The sequence below is a fragment of the Ctenocephalides felis genome, unplaced genomic scaffold, assembly GCF_003426905.1.
Source record: "Ctenocephalides felis isolate EL2017-DRISC unplaced genomic scaffold, ASM342690v1 CF-g0.4_SCAFFOLD_01886, whole genome shotgun sequence".
Lineage (NCBI taxonomy): Eukaryota > Metazoa > Arthropoda > Insecta > Siphonaptera > Pulicidae > Ctenocephalides > Ctenocephalides felis.
In genome coordinates this window covers 157,320,446-157,335,855 of record NW_020538040.1, presented here as the reverse complement: position 1 = coordinate 157,335,855, position 15,410 = coordinate 157,320,446, and the positions used below count along the sequence as shown (strand labels likewise).

General features: G+C 29.7%; 1 protein-coding gene across 1 annotated transcript in view; it reads right to left on the bottom strand.

Annotated features, from left to right (window-relative positions):
* LOC113376901 (protein spitz-like) overlaps positions 1-15,410 on the bottom strand; it is a 183,276-nt gene that overhangs the window by 31,089 nt on the left and 136,777 nt on the right. The window lies entirely within an intron of this gene.

The window sequence follows — 15,410 nt, the reverse complement described above, 5'->3', positions numbered from 1 at the left end:
TTGAACTTTATTAGAAGCAACTTAACCCTCTATGGCCCGAATTTTTGTTTTACAAAAAAAAATAAATAGAGGAACAAGAATCATTAAATATAAGCCTATATATGCAAATGAAAAACAAAAAAATCTGTTTAAACAATCTTTTTGGATTAATGAATTATATGACTTTCAAGTCATTGGTGTATAATCTTCGCACTTCTGTGTATGAAAATGCCATTTCAGGTTGAAATGCTTAGCAAAGGTCATAAATATTGACATTGGTTGTCTTGACAACGTTATAGAAATAAGATTTATGCGTCATCTCACGAAAAAAGCCACAATTATTTGGTAAAATATCGAAATCTTTGGAATGCGACTTGGAAGTTACGCAGGCCCACAGAGGCTTAATTAAAACGAGCATCTCTTTGCCTAAAGAACTATAGGTAAGGCGGACGCTAAAGAAGCCCGAGAATCGTATGGTAAGCAAACGAAGTTGAGTATTGTTTTGAAAACACAAAGCTTGAATATTGTGCACATACGATCCTAATAACGCATAGTTTTCCACCAGCCATGGTTTATGATCAGCGATCGGCGAGCGTGCCATCACGCTATCCAATCCGGCTTACAATTCAGAACTCACGGACTCGAAGGAGCACAGAAAGAATAAACGACGCGCAGTTTGAGCGCGATCCAATTAGATTTCATTCAAACTTGTTTTTATTTTTTATATATCGGGCAGCGTAATAGTAAAAGAGTTAAAGAACAAATCAGAACCTATGCTTGAAAAAAGATGGTGCATTATGAAGTCATAACAAATCGGACACCAACTTTATGGCAACAATTTTAAAGATATTGATGCCAAACTAAGAGGGAAATACCACATTCAAAAGAAACGCCAATAGCTGGAAATCATAAGAAAAAAACTCTACTGGTTGTTAAACCAAAAATCTCAGTTGAGCACAAGGAATAAACTTCTTCTGTACAATGTCATGTTAAAACCAATTTGGACGTACGGAATACAGCTTTGGGGAACAGCGCGCAGATCCAACATCGCCATAATATAAAGATTTCAAAACAATATTTTGAAAGAAATTATAAACGCACCTAAGTATGTTCCAAATTGGTTGGTTCATACAGATTTAAACATAAACACTGTTAAGGAAGAAATTAAAAAATTCAATCTGAAATACAAAGATAGAATACAAAACCACCCAAACATCATGGCCAAAAATTTAATAAAAAGCCATGGCATCGAACGGCTCAGAGGAAAACTGCCCCTTTTTGATATCGTTTAGTAATCCTATGATATGTACAATTACTCGTAGGCTTAATTAAATATTTTCACATCAGGACTACATCTATAAGTTAAACATATCCAACATCCAATCGGATCATCATTGGGTGACCTTTCGACCTTTTTCCTTTATTTAATAAACCATCAAAATTATTGATTGTTGTATTAGAACGACAGATTGTAATTCACAAATGTAAAAAAAATAAAGATAGAGACAGTATGTGATATTAAAATTAAAAAAAAAAACTACTACTTGATGTACAGAGCTGGTATGTCAAAAATCAGCTTATCGACTTATAAACTTAATTTAGAATTTTTAAAGATATTTAGTACTCTACAAAATATTCTACATTCTCTCTTTAGTACGATTTTTAAAAAGCAATGATTTTTTTCTGGAATAATATATAAAAGAAAAAATAATATATCATCGATTGAAATAAAACGTTTATACAGTTTCTTAGTTAAAATTTAAAATTGTTGTGAAAAAAAATTCTATGCATTTCATTTTGCGTGAAAATGTAAAACATATGTAATGGGTCGAACGGGCTCTTCAACTAAAGCCTCCGGTCGCCCACTTTACTGCATCTGGATAGATGCTAATACGGTGCGCTACGAGGGTGGCCTGTGGTACAATAATGTTTCCTCAATTATAATTACACAGTAAAGAAGTGAATTCATTTGTATTTATTTAGAGTTAGATTATCCGAATCATTTGCAAACAAAATTAATAGCTACAAGTACTTGAGGTACTTGAGATATCACTAAAGTCAAGTGATGAAAATAGCGTGAATTTGTTGTACAGAAACCTATATTTAGTAATCCGTAAAAAAATCAAATAGACCGTTACTCTGTTTAAAAAGATTATGAAATCAAATAAACACAACGTTATTTAAATGGTCAATAAAAAGTTCTGAATTATATTATCACATCTATTGTATGCAATAGGTATCATACAAGTCAACTCATATGATCAAAGTAAGACTCATATGTGCATGTATACTGAATATCCAACTAAACGTATCATTTACTTCACTGAATAAACCATTTGTCAACAATTTGCAAATTGATAAAATACAAATAGCTCGAGTAGTAGTAGAACCCGCATAATATGAGTTCTATATCAATATTAATAGGACAAGAACATTTGTTTATAATACTTATTTATAATAAGTATGTTATTGTATTCGTATCTAATCAAGTTAACATTAACATTTTGCAAAGGTCACAAACTGAAATTCTTAAAAAATACTATAAGCGCCCAAGTACAGGGTGCTCCATTCATATGTAGTCAATGGAAATGTTGAATAACTTGAACAATTTTCAATGAATTTTGATAAAAATTTTTTATTATCAAATTTAAAGCCTTACAAACTTTTCCAGCTAGGTTCGAAAAATAATGTCGATCAAATGACCCTCTTCATTGCGCAAACAAAACTTCGCGTTTTTCGGCATTTTTCATGACATTTGCCAGCATCTCGACTGGCCACCAAGATTGCCCAATTTCACTGCACCACACTTTTTCTTGTGAGGCTTTTTGAAAAGCAAAGTGTATGCCAACAAACCAAAAACTTTGGACGAGCTGAAGAACAACAATCGAGCTGAAATCGCTGCGATATCGCCCGAGATTCTGGCAAATGTCATGGAAAATGCCGAAAAAAGAGCGAAGTTTTGTTTGCGCAATAAAGGGGGTCATTTAATAGACGTTGTTTTTCGACATAGCTGGAAAAAATTGTAAGACTTTAAATTGGATTATAAAAAAAGTTTATCAAAATTCATTGAGAATTGTTCAAGTTATTCAACATTTCCATTGAAAAAATAAGACATGCATCTAAATACAAAACTAGGCTTGAATATCAACTTGCAAAATGCTTGCTTTCCTCAAAAATCCCTAGAGGTCTCAAACGAACAAACATGTAATGTAGACTTGTACTACTTTTCTGTATCATTATCTCATCTATTTTCATTGAATGCTTTACCAGGCAGATTGTATTTATATGGAAATAAAAAAAGAACTCGTATATTATATTGTTAGAGTACGTAACTTAAAAAATAATATTCAAACTGATGTTTTCTTATTACATAATTAGAAGTTGTAACGACATCTCAACTCATGCGTTTAAGATTTGTAATCATGTCATAAAGCATGCATATCATGAAAAGCCCAATATGATAAACATTATGTTAAATCTTATATATATATATATATATATATATATATATATATAAGGTTTAGAATATAGAAAATATAACTGTGACTGAAGCATTTAAGTCCAATCGCTTGCGATTCACAATAGCGGCGTCGTTGTAAACTCGAAGCATGATAGTTGGCAATAGAATGACAAGAAATCTCGTCAAAACGGTAATATGACGTATAGATTCCCACGGTCTGCCCTGACATTGGTAGAATGAATTATCTCTTATTCGACGGTACACGCGACAAAACCCAATTTAATAATTATATAAATATTTCAATAATTAGGTACATGACTAAATAAATTCAAAAGATCTCTAGAATCTGATCGTACTCTTTAACTTCACTCACACAAAGTAGTTCAGTTTTGGAGAAGTTTAGGGTTGGTGAAAATCTGAGAAAACTTCACCAACAAATTATTCTTGAATACATAAAAATAAATAATATTAACCTTAAATAAATTTAATCATTAAATCTAAATAAGTTCAAGGAACACCTACAAAAATTCCCACCATCTAATGTAAGCAATTATTCAAATAATAATTAAAAAATTATTTTTAAATTGATATTGAATTTATATTCTTAGTCATGATTTTTTATGTTTATTTAAACAAACTCAAAAATAAATAACTTATCACTTATAAAACGTGAGATCTATGGAAATGAACTCCAATTCAAATCAAAAAAGTTTAGTGTGATAGGAATTCACGTTGCAATGCTGGCAAGGTTTTTAATTGAAATCATATTTTTGATCTGCATCAATTAATAACACAGGCCTACAAAATACTTTTTTTGTTTGATGCATCAAATGTTAGAGCTGATTCTTATAGTATTTTTGCGCAGATTTCAAATCTGCAAACCATTTTTTTGTATCAGCTCTAGTTTTGAACTTGGAAAGAAGTTGCCGAAACCAGGTCCATTCTAGGTCGTCACGGAAAAGAACTTTTCACAGTGTCAACTAATGTCCCAACTAAGGCCGAATGGGTCTTGTAAGTTTGTATGTACGAGTAGGTATATCTCATTAAAATAATATTCTGAATTGTATTACTATTTTGTACTTTCATTCCTTATATATCATATATATCATATCTTAAAAAAAAAGCAATGTCATTTTTGAAATCAGCGCCCCAAATATACTTAAAAGCAGCATTTTCTTTGTTGGCCTGTGTAATGTAATGTATATCACTACTGCCAAACATTAGGATGTGCAGAGCACATGTTCAAGCCCAGAATCTTATGGTTCCAAGACAGCACGCTTAACCAATTTCCGAAGGAATAATGTTGAAAAAATGTATCATTCAGATGTAAAATAATAAAAAAATCAATTTATGTATAATAAAATGATTATTCATGATATAAAAACAAGATATTTGGCAAAGCAAATGGTCAATATATCGTTCCAAAGTGACACTGCTGTAGGAAACAGCGAAGCCGCCTAGTGTGTTTATTTTAATTTGAAATTTTAAAATTTTAATTTAAAGTCATTACCAATGTCAAAATTGTTTAAAATGACTTTAAAAATTAAAAAAATATTCAAAGAGCTAAAAATTACAACATTAAATTAGAATTCACAATAATTTAACTCATCATGATAAATATTAAAGCAAGGGGCATACTGGGTGTCGTTTAAACAGGTCGTCATGCGAATGTCGTCTTTAGGCGACGCTCGTAGCGAAGGGGTTAATATTATGAACAAATCCCATACGATAGATGGCGACAGGATAAGTGGATTATCAAGCTAGACCTGAAAGCTAAATTGCCACTATTCTTGATTATATTACAAAAATATCGACGAAATTTTAATTATACTAAAAGTTGATAGTTAAATAATTAGTGGTATAGGCATATTCACCCCAAGAACAATGAGAGCTAAGTGTACTAGTGAAGAATAAGTGATAATTCTCCAATCCTGACAAGTAAATTTTCATTATAGCCTACGTTATCAAAGCTATGAATGAGAATATAGATAAATAGTGAGATCATATCCAATGAACCCACCTATCAAATCTAGTCGTAACAGAAAATTTAAGATATTATTATTAATACAAAATTGCTCAATTGGTTTAAACGAGCGCGGTTGATATGAACTGAATTGATAATATGTTAACCGCGCGGCGTATGATTTCATCGGCTAATTTGTGCTACGCGGCTAACCAACGCCTCCGCTGCGGATTATGGCATAAGTGATGACCTTTCCTAGAATTAACACTTGAGAGCATGAATTCTACATGGATTATATTAAGAGTGACAGGACGGACACTGAATTAGATAATTCGCGTAGAGGCTTATTGTGATAACAGAATAACAGATTCAATCGCGGGGCCCGTTATAATATACATCTTACATATTTTGATCCAAATTTTTTAGTTATAAACATCATTGCACAAAATTATTATTATTATTAGCGTTCCGAAAACTTAATTATTATATTTTTATCAAAAAATATTATCATAGAAAACCATAGAAAATTGGCATTTCTACCTTCCTTTAGATCTTGCTATTGGAGTGCGATACAACTGAGCAAATGCAATTAAGCACAAAATCTCCTATATTGAAATTTCTTGAAAGTTTCTTCATGTCGTTTGATTCAGTCTATCCAAAATATCTGATATTCGATCGCCAACTGACATTTTTTAAACCCTTTTTTTCTGGATCTACAAAACCGCTGGAACTGCCTTTGCAAAAATTTAACCAATTCTTCATTACGTCACTACAAGTAAAATGTTTTTTGAAACATTCAAATCGGATGCTACATTCTCTCACAAATTTAATTGCCATTTTCTGCACTCTTCGCACCGTTTCTGCAAACCGGCTGGACCAACTTTTGCCAAAAATTAATCAGCACGTCTCTCGCTATCAATAGGAATCGAATATTTTTGGACAATTACTATAACATACCCTACAGGACGTAAATTATGCTATACAAAAAAGCTTATTTGATTTTATAGGAATAATAATAATAATTATCACGATTTTTTTTTATTAAACTGCAATTTGTCATAAAATGGCATATAGTAATTGGTTTGGTATTTACAGTTATAAAGCAATGCAGTAGTAGTCCTTAAATGTATGTAGTGTAGTGCTATTGGCTGTTTTAGCTACTAAAACTAACCTTTACTTATACCATATTGATAATAAATATAAATAAATCTATGTAAAATATGTTGAATCGATCATTAGGTTTCGTTCCAATAAATTCGTATCATACACCAGGATAGCTAGACCTTGGTCTTTTATAGTTTCCATTTAAAATCTTTTTAAATTATCTTTGTAGGTAGGTTAGTGTCCTGGTGCTAATTCAGGATGTATCTGGGTGCGTCCAATAATTGCCTTATAAGTTCATTTTAAATCTTTGAAATATGCTGATGTTAATACACTATGGGTTATTTTGCATGATCCCACGATCTCTATTCTAAATCAGGACCTGTCTGTTAAATTTGTTTATTAACAGTAATGCGTGACCGAGTTACAAAATGAGAGACTCAGATCTACGTGTCAATGAGTTTTCCGGTATGGAATGACTGCATAACCCCAATGTCATTGTGAATCTCCTTTAAAAACAAATCAATTAAAAAACATTGTACATTCATACTTTCAGGTTAATTTGACACATAAAAGTTCTTGGAATTCAATCGACAACAAAAATTGCCAGACGAGTTCCTGCTAAATTATTAGAATTAATATAGAAATTACCAGAAAATTTTCAATCGGATGTAAAATTGTACTAATCAGAATAAATACAAAAGAAGCCCTTATTATAAATATGTACTGTTTTAGTGCTTTTTATATGGTTTCGTTAGACAGAAAAAGTCTACAATAGTTTACGCACCGAGTGTATTTATAAATTAAATCCAGTGTTCAATTTGCGTTTAACCACTTTTATTCGCCTCATTACTCTATACCTTTCTGTTCTACGATGTGAAAATATTAACACATTAATAATTGAGTAATATTACTTAGATATTAATAAAACATAGCACAAAAAACTAATATTATGCTATGCAATATAAACGCGCTCTAAATCTCTCATAATTTAATGTTTCTAATAAAGGCAAGGCTCTGAATAACTATCGAACTATATACTAATAATAATTCTCTATCAGCCTTATTTTTGAATAAAAATAGGAGAACAAAAAATCAGTAAGTACATACTTAAATTGAAATTGAAATACCAAAAATTCTGTTTAAACTATTTTTTTGTATTAATGAATTATGTGAATTTCAAGTCGCAGCGTCCTATAATGTTTGCAGTTATGTGTATGAAAATGTTATTTTAGGTTGAAAAATTAGTTCTGTTTATGATAATGTTATTTTAGGAAAAACCTAGCAAAGGTCATAAATATTGATATTGGTTGGCTTGGCTTGACAACATTATAGAATTAAGATTTTTGCGTCATCTCACAAAAAAAAACATAATTATTTGAAACAATAATATCGAAAAAATTGAAATAAGTTGAAAAAGTGAAAGTTACGCGGGCCCATGACCAACCATTAACATAGGGTGTTAATGATTTTACTTACCTAATATGAAGCCTTATTAATTATATAAAATAAATGAAATGAAGAAATGAATGATAAAAGTAATGAAATACGATATATGATTTTTGCTAAATATTCAAATAATATTAAACGTCGTTGTTTGCCATTACATACGGATAAACGTGAAGTACATGGCTCTCAATAAACAGTTTTACCATATCAAATAAAAATCAAAATTCAAAATTAGTTTATGCAAGAACTATGTAAATACGATCATTGTAAAGATCATCGTATTTTTTTAATCTCATTAGCTTTCCGTAGGGTAAGTAATCGCAAAAAAAACGAAAATGAAAATTTTTATATATCTTTACTTTTCGAAGATTTCTGAATCTTGTGTGTATGTGCGGATACAAATTTTCGTCGACAATTTCGGGAGCACGAGTCAACCGATTTGTATAATTAAAAAAAAAATCGATTTGTATTGATAAGAAGATGTGCTGATTAGTTTTTGGTAAAGGCAGGTCTAGCCGTTCCGAAGATACGGGGCAAAAAGTGCTAAAAATGATGATTGATTTATTTTTTGAGAGAACGGAGCGTCCGAATTGTGTGATTCAAAAAACATTTTATTTATATTGACGAAATGAAGAACTGATGAAATTTTTGCATGTCTAGCGGTTTCGGAGATCCAATAAAAAAAGTGAAAAAAATGCCATTTGGCGGACAAAAATCATCATTAGACATATGCACATCAAATTATCACATATTTTATAGATATTTTAATAATAATAACAAATTTTGTTCACTTTTCGATATTTCTTTTCTACGCAGCTAACGTATAGCGATTGCTCTGAAAAATGTTCAAAATTTCTAAAATATTTTAAAGTATAAAAAAAACAAATTTTTTAAAAAGGTCAATTATTTTCAAAAACTTTCAAAATCTCAAAAATCGGTTTTTTCAGAGTTCTAAAAGGAAAAATTGAATATTTTTTAAAAATTTAAATTTTTGGGGACTGAAGTGCACTGAAGGCACTGAAGTGTAATATTTGTTATTATTAGATATTAAAATAAAACAAATTTTTTATCGTGTTCCAAGAGTGCAATAAATATAAAAAACTTCGATGATCGCAAGTGAAAGTATTATTCGAACGGAGAGAATTTAATGCAACAAGTTAAGTACGAGCACATAGTGTCGATGTGTAGTAAAGTAACGGCTTGTTGCGTACGCACATGTTTTGATGCCTTTATAATATGTTTACGATTGACAGGCAGTCATCCGTCAAGCGAGTTTAATCTGCGAAAAGAATACGGAGAAAAAATTACTTATGAAGTAAATTAATTAATCAGAATAAAGTTAAGAAGAAAATTAATTAATAGCCAAGAGAATAAATATTTTGCTAAAAATTTTATGACAAAATATCCACACATCAGAAGAATTATTTTTTTAAAAATGAGCTTATAAAAGCGTTAGTGATTTATCGCAAACATACCAATGGTTTAGAAAGTGAAATGATCATCATTTTAGCTATCAATATAGTATACTATTATTTTTTATTTGTTAGAACTTTATTTATCCAAAATATGATTTCAAGTTTATCTCATTTTGGTCCCACTGATCAATCTAAATTAAGAAATTACATCATGAACACTTCAATGACTACGATAAATCAGAAAAATTTTCACATAGGCCATGATAACTTTATTAGATAATTCAGTCAAACATGTATCAAAGAAATTTAATGTATCAAAAAAATTTTTTTGACAAAATTCCTGGAAACATAATTTTTTATGTCACACATGTATCTGTGACATGGCCTTGTATTAAAACTTTTTTTCTCCTTCTACCGAATCGTATGTATTTGACATACTGACATGGTCCATGTAGAACTTTTTAGCGTCAGATACATATAACTGATATTGCGATTAACGTGTTAAACAAAAATGTAAATGCTAAAAAAAATTAAAATAAAAACCATTAAAAACAAAAATAAAAAATATAAAAATCTTTGAACATTATAATAGTAAGTAGGAAACGAATTTATTTTAAAAAATCCGTCTTGATATAAGGTAGAGCGAGATTTAAATGTCCACCACTGATATCTCAAAGTTAAGTTAAGAATTTTTTTAACAATATTTGAAAGCAGACGGAAAAAGATGTATAAACAGCCATCGTCTTGATTCTTACAACGTTGCTATCATGAAATTAATGGCAATATTTGAAAATGCACAACAAAAGTATTTTCCTCAGTTCTCTTTAAAATTAAAAATAAGCCAATGAAACTGTTTTCCCATTGGCCATCCCACTTTACTCCGCCCATGGGGTGAAAAGAAGTAGATAACAAATTTTTGAAAAACAGAAAAAACGCACTTCTACTATGGTGAATTAGCTGGAAATTTTACTGAACATAGTCAGATGGTTGTATGCTTGATGTGTGTTATTTGTTATGATATAATTGGTTTGATTTTTACAAATAGTTACTCAAAGTCAAATTAGACCTTTATGCCCCGCTTTACCCATATATTTACTACTACTCTATCACCATAGAGATTTTGCTCTCTACCAGTCATCTCGCAGTTATTTAAGTAATTATATACATTCCTTACTATAATTTTACTTCTTAAATAGTTTCATCAATGATTTAAGAAATAATGAATCATATGATAATAGAGTAAATTTGGTAAAATATACCAAAATACTTTCCTATATTCAAAAACATTAATATGATTAAACGTCAACGGACCAAACTAAATAGAACATAATCTCCAATCCTCACAAAGCTACATCCCCAAAAAGTATTCACATACGTTCGTAAAATATTATTTTAAAATATGTATAACAAACAGAAAAATCAGATCATAAGCATTCAAGGAAGCAAATATTTTAATGCCTCTTATGAGCTTTAACATATTTACACAAAGCAAAAGTCCGCGCGAAAGGGATTAGAGATACGACACACCAGCCCGAAACGTGGTGCTGCGACAATTGAAAAGATTTGGTAGAACGAAAAATCTTGTTGTTTCGGTCTTTTTCTTTATCCGATTGAAAAATTTCGTAGTATTCATGTGAATTCTTTTTTATTTATTTGCACATAGGAATACAAGCGCCGATCGCATAAAATAACATACCAAAAATAGGTATCTACACGGTTTGAAGACCATTTAAATGGTTCATATGATAAACAATAAAAGATAGCATACAGTAAATTCGAAATCAACCAAAAGTAAGGATATTCCTGTGGCGATCAAGTCGGCCTTGACATCCGAGGATAACAAAACATTATGTCATGACATTTAAGATATTTTTGTAAATAATATTTTGTAATATTAATAATATTAATTGGAAAGAATCTTTCATAAATTAACACTATTTCACATTGGTACTTTAACAATACATTACATTAAATTTGTAATAAATTTCTTATATGAAATATGTTCATATAAACCAAGATGTACGAGTTATTGGAATGTTAAAAAATTCACACAACTATGAACCACACAAAGAAGAAAACGTGGCCATTAGATTGTGAAATATTTCCCGTTCATAAACAACTTAAAAGAAATGTGAAGAAGTGTTCCGTGGTGAGAAAAAAATCCAAATTTTGTATTCCTCGGGGTGCAATAATGTATAAATGAAATCGAGGATGTAAGTAAACTCACTTACACCTATATATGCATTCGATGGTTCAGGTTAAAAACACCGTGGGAATTAAAGATTCTCATAGTCACTTGTGTGATTTTGATTTGTGAAACACTCGGCGGGACACACGGGGGTGTCGTTACAAACAAGTACTATTATAAAGGTATATGTTGTTTAGTTGTGGGACGTGCTTAAACCACTTTTAGTAGTGGTCATAAAATCGAAGTAAAATGAACATCGCCACCGACCTGGCAATATACCACGGACGAAAGACAAGCGTTTCCTAAAAAAAACTTATATCGTGGCAGGTATTCGTAGAAACTTAGACTGAGTTATTCTTCGTGCTATCTCTGTAACGTATATTGTTTTCCGGTTTATTATAATTAAAATTACTATATGACATATTGATGGCGATTCTTTTCGACACGTTCGAAGCGGCGATTTTAAATACACCCACAGCGTCAACAATTAGATACAAAAATTCTGTACAGAATCATTTTCAAATCGTACATAATTATGCTACAAATTATCGAGTCACTCGACTATTAGCATTAACAAAAAGCATTAAGTAAATTTAACAATTTTGTTAATGTTTCTACATCCTAATGCAAGATTTATCCTGATACTTGTCCCTAATATTAGGGTGAACAATAACACCATAAACCACACATTAATCATTTCAAGATTAAATAAATGTGTAAAATGATTAAAGATTAAATTTGTAAATGAATGGTTAAAGTTTTATTACAGAAATTTTCATTTTAAGTAGGTTATCACTTGATAACCCTATACTGGTTAGAAAAAAATTAGTGGCAGGTGCATAAAAGCAAGCTAAATTCGTAAATGATACATTGAATGTTTATACTAAAAATTAATAACTAATAATAAAATTTTATATTAAAATATGAATTTAGAAGAATCAAATCTTTTCCTTCCCGTTACACTAAAAAAAACGATGCTCACGCTAACAAGAAACGTATAAACGATACGTTTTTATTATTAAATTGATTTTAGATTTTTTTCTAAATTAATTTATTTAAGCAAAAGAAAACTTTATCAAAAATGAAATAAGTAAATCAGCATTGTTTGCTATAACTATAATTTACTAATAGATGGATAATTTGCATACGACATTCGTCAACTGTATAATCAGGATAACTTAATAAACAGATGCAAATAATATGAAATTATCACTTTTAAATACTATTATAAATTATAAATAAAGTCGTGGATAGAAGTATTTACAAGAAATATAACAAGTAGCGTAATATAACCTTACGCAATACGAAAGTTTCTTATCAACGAAGCATTCTCGAAAAGCTAGTTTTCACTTTCCACTGACGGAAATGATTTTTATCTGCAAAAATATTTTGCATCTCATCTCTAACGTAATATACTCTCAAACAAAAATGGTTTTAAATATGTTCTTAAATGTCGCGTCTTAAAATCGAAGTTTGATATGGCAAATGAGAATAATATAAACTAGTGGCGCATGGCATCGTGCCTTGAGGCAAATTGCTGAAACTTCCCGTACCAAAAATTAAAACTTAAAAATAGATTTTTGAGAAATTTGAAAAATTTGGGAAAAAATGACTATTGAAAAAAATATTTTTTAATATTTCGAAAATTTTAAACTTTTTTCAAAACAATCGCTCTGCGTAGCTGTTCTAGAGATAAATTATTGAAGCACGTAAAGCGCCAAGTCTCAGTCTAGCAGTTAAACATTGACACGGAACTTATTATTACTTTGCAATTTGATGTGCATATGTCTAATGATCATTTTTGACCACCAAATGGCACTTTTTTACTTTTTTTTGAAAGATCTTCGAAACCGCTGGACCTGCTTCCCCAAAACTTTAACCAACTCTTCGTTTCGTTAATACAAATAAAATGTTTTTTAAATCATTCAAATCGGACGCTCTGTTCACTCAAAAGCTGAATTGCCATTTTTGGCACTTTTTGCCCCTTCGAAACGTTTGGGCCTGTCTTTGCCAAAAAGTGATCTGCTTCAAATCGGTTGAACCGTATTCCGGAAATAGTCGACAAAAATTTGTATCCGCACACACACAAACAATTTCTAAGGTGAAGATATATAAAAATTTTCAATTTCGATTTTCCCTACGGAAAGTTATTAAAAAAATACGTATATCAAAAAAAAGTATTTTAAAGAAAATATTCGGCCTGTGATCAAATTATTTTTCTTCGTTACATTGTACACCAGTGCTCTTTAATTTTAATTCTCACACACCAGTCTTTCGGAACCTGTCTGTCGTACTTCACAATGAGCGAAATTCTTATTGCCTAGCACAGCAGCAAATGAGAAGCTATTCAAATTATTGCCTTTCGACGGGACATCAGTTGCCCACTGTAAAGTTTATTTTGATTTATTTTTCTTTCTACAGACGTAGACGTGTGCCATCACAAAGACGACGGGTCTTTCTACGTAAATGATTATAATTCATAAACACTTTCTTTAATAAGAAAAACTTCAATTTATGTAAAGATTTTGTTACAAGATTTTATATCACATGTATGTTCATTTTATAAAAAGCTATACTTTATATAAAGATATACTTTGCAACACTTACATTTACAGTAACTTTCTTATACCCACTTTTTTATCAATTTCTATTTAATTTTTTAAAATTATTATGTCAAATTCGAAATAATATCAATACAGTATGCAGATACATACTATGTATCTATATCGCATACTGCATTAATATTATTTGGAATTTTATATGATAACTTTAAAAAATTGAATAGAAATTGATAGAAAAAGTAGGTATAAGAAAATTACTGTAAATGTAAGTGTTGCAGATCCAGTAATAATAAAATTTATATTTTACATCCAATAAATTGCATACAGTACACTTTTCGAACAAAAAAGTCTCTACAGGTTTACATCAGTAAAATACTAAAATTCAACACACACACACACATGTATATATATATATATATATATATATATATAACTGCATCAGATAATAATTGTCAAAAGTAGAGTATGTGGCGCGCTTTACAAAATTGTGGTTGTCAAAAAGTTAATATTCATAAATCAATAACGTCCCTAATAGTTGATACCAATATTAATTACACCTATTTGCCATTTTACACGAATTTGTAACTCGAAAATTTCACTTTTATATGGAAAAGCCGTGCTACACGAAATCTCTATAAAAAGCCCACTTTGTCAGTTTTTAATATGATAAGAAACAAATAAAATGAACTAAAAATAAATATTAATATGTTTAATATCAAACACACAATTATTGATTTTAATATTATTTCAATAATATAACAAATAAAAAAATCTATAAATTATATATAAACACTAAGTAAAAACAAAGTTTAAAAAGAATTGAGCTTTTTGTTTTGATATTTCAAACAAAGTAGCTTATAATAATATCACACATAAACATTAGTTTTCATCATAAAACAGGGAGTTCCTATCTTATCTTAATCCATCATAGACTACTAAGAATTCGTAACTGTAGACTTTTAAAAAATAGATTATTGAGAATTTTGAAATTTTTGGGAAAAATAGACTATTGAAAAAAATGATTTTTTAATATTTCACACTATATATATTTTGTAGTGTTTTATTTTGACAGTAAAACAATGAAAATGTGACTTAAGCAAATTATAGTTTAGTGTTTATAATATCGAGTAACTGAAAAATTGATAAATTTTGTAAAAAAGTATTCATTTTCAAAAGTCGTATGAGACTGAAAACGTGTGAAACTAACTAGTACCGAGTAAAAAGGGGAATAGTTGTATAAATATGCAAAAGCTTCTTATATTAAATTTAAAACAAAATTTCATATTTTGTATAA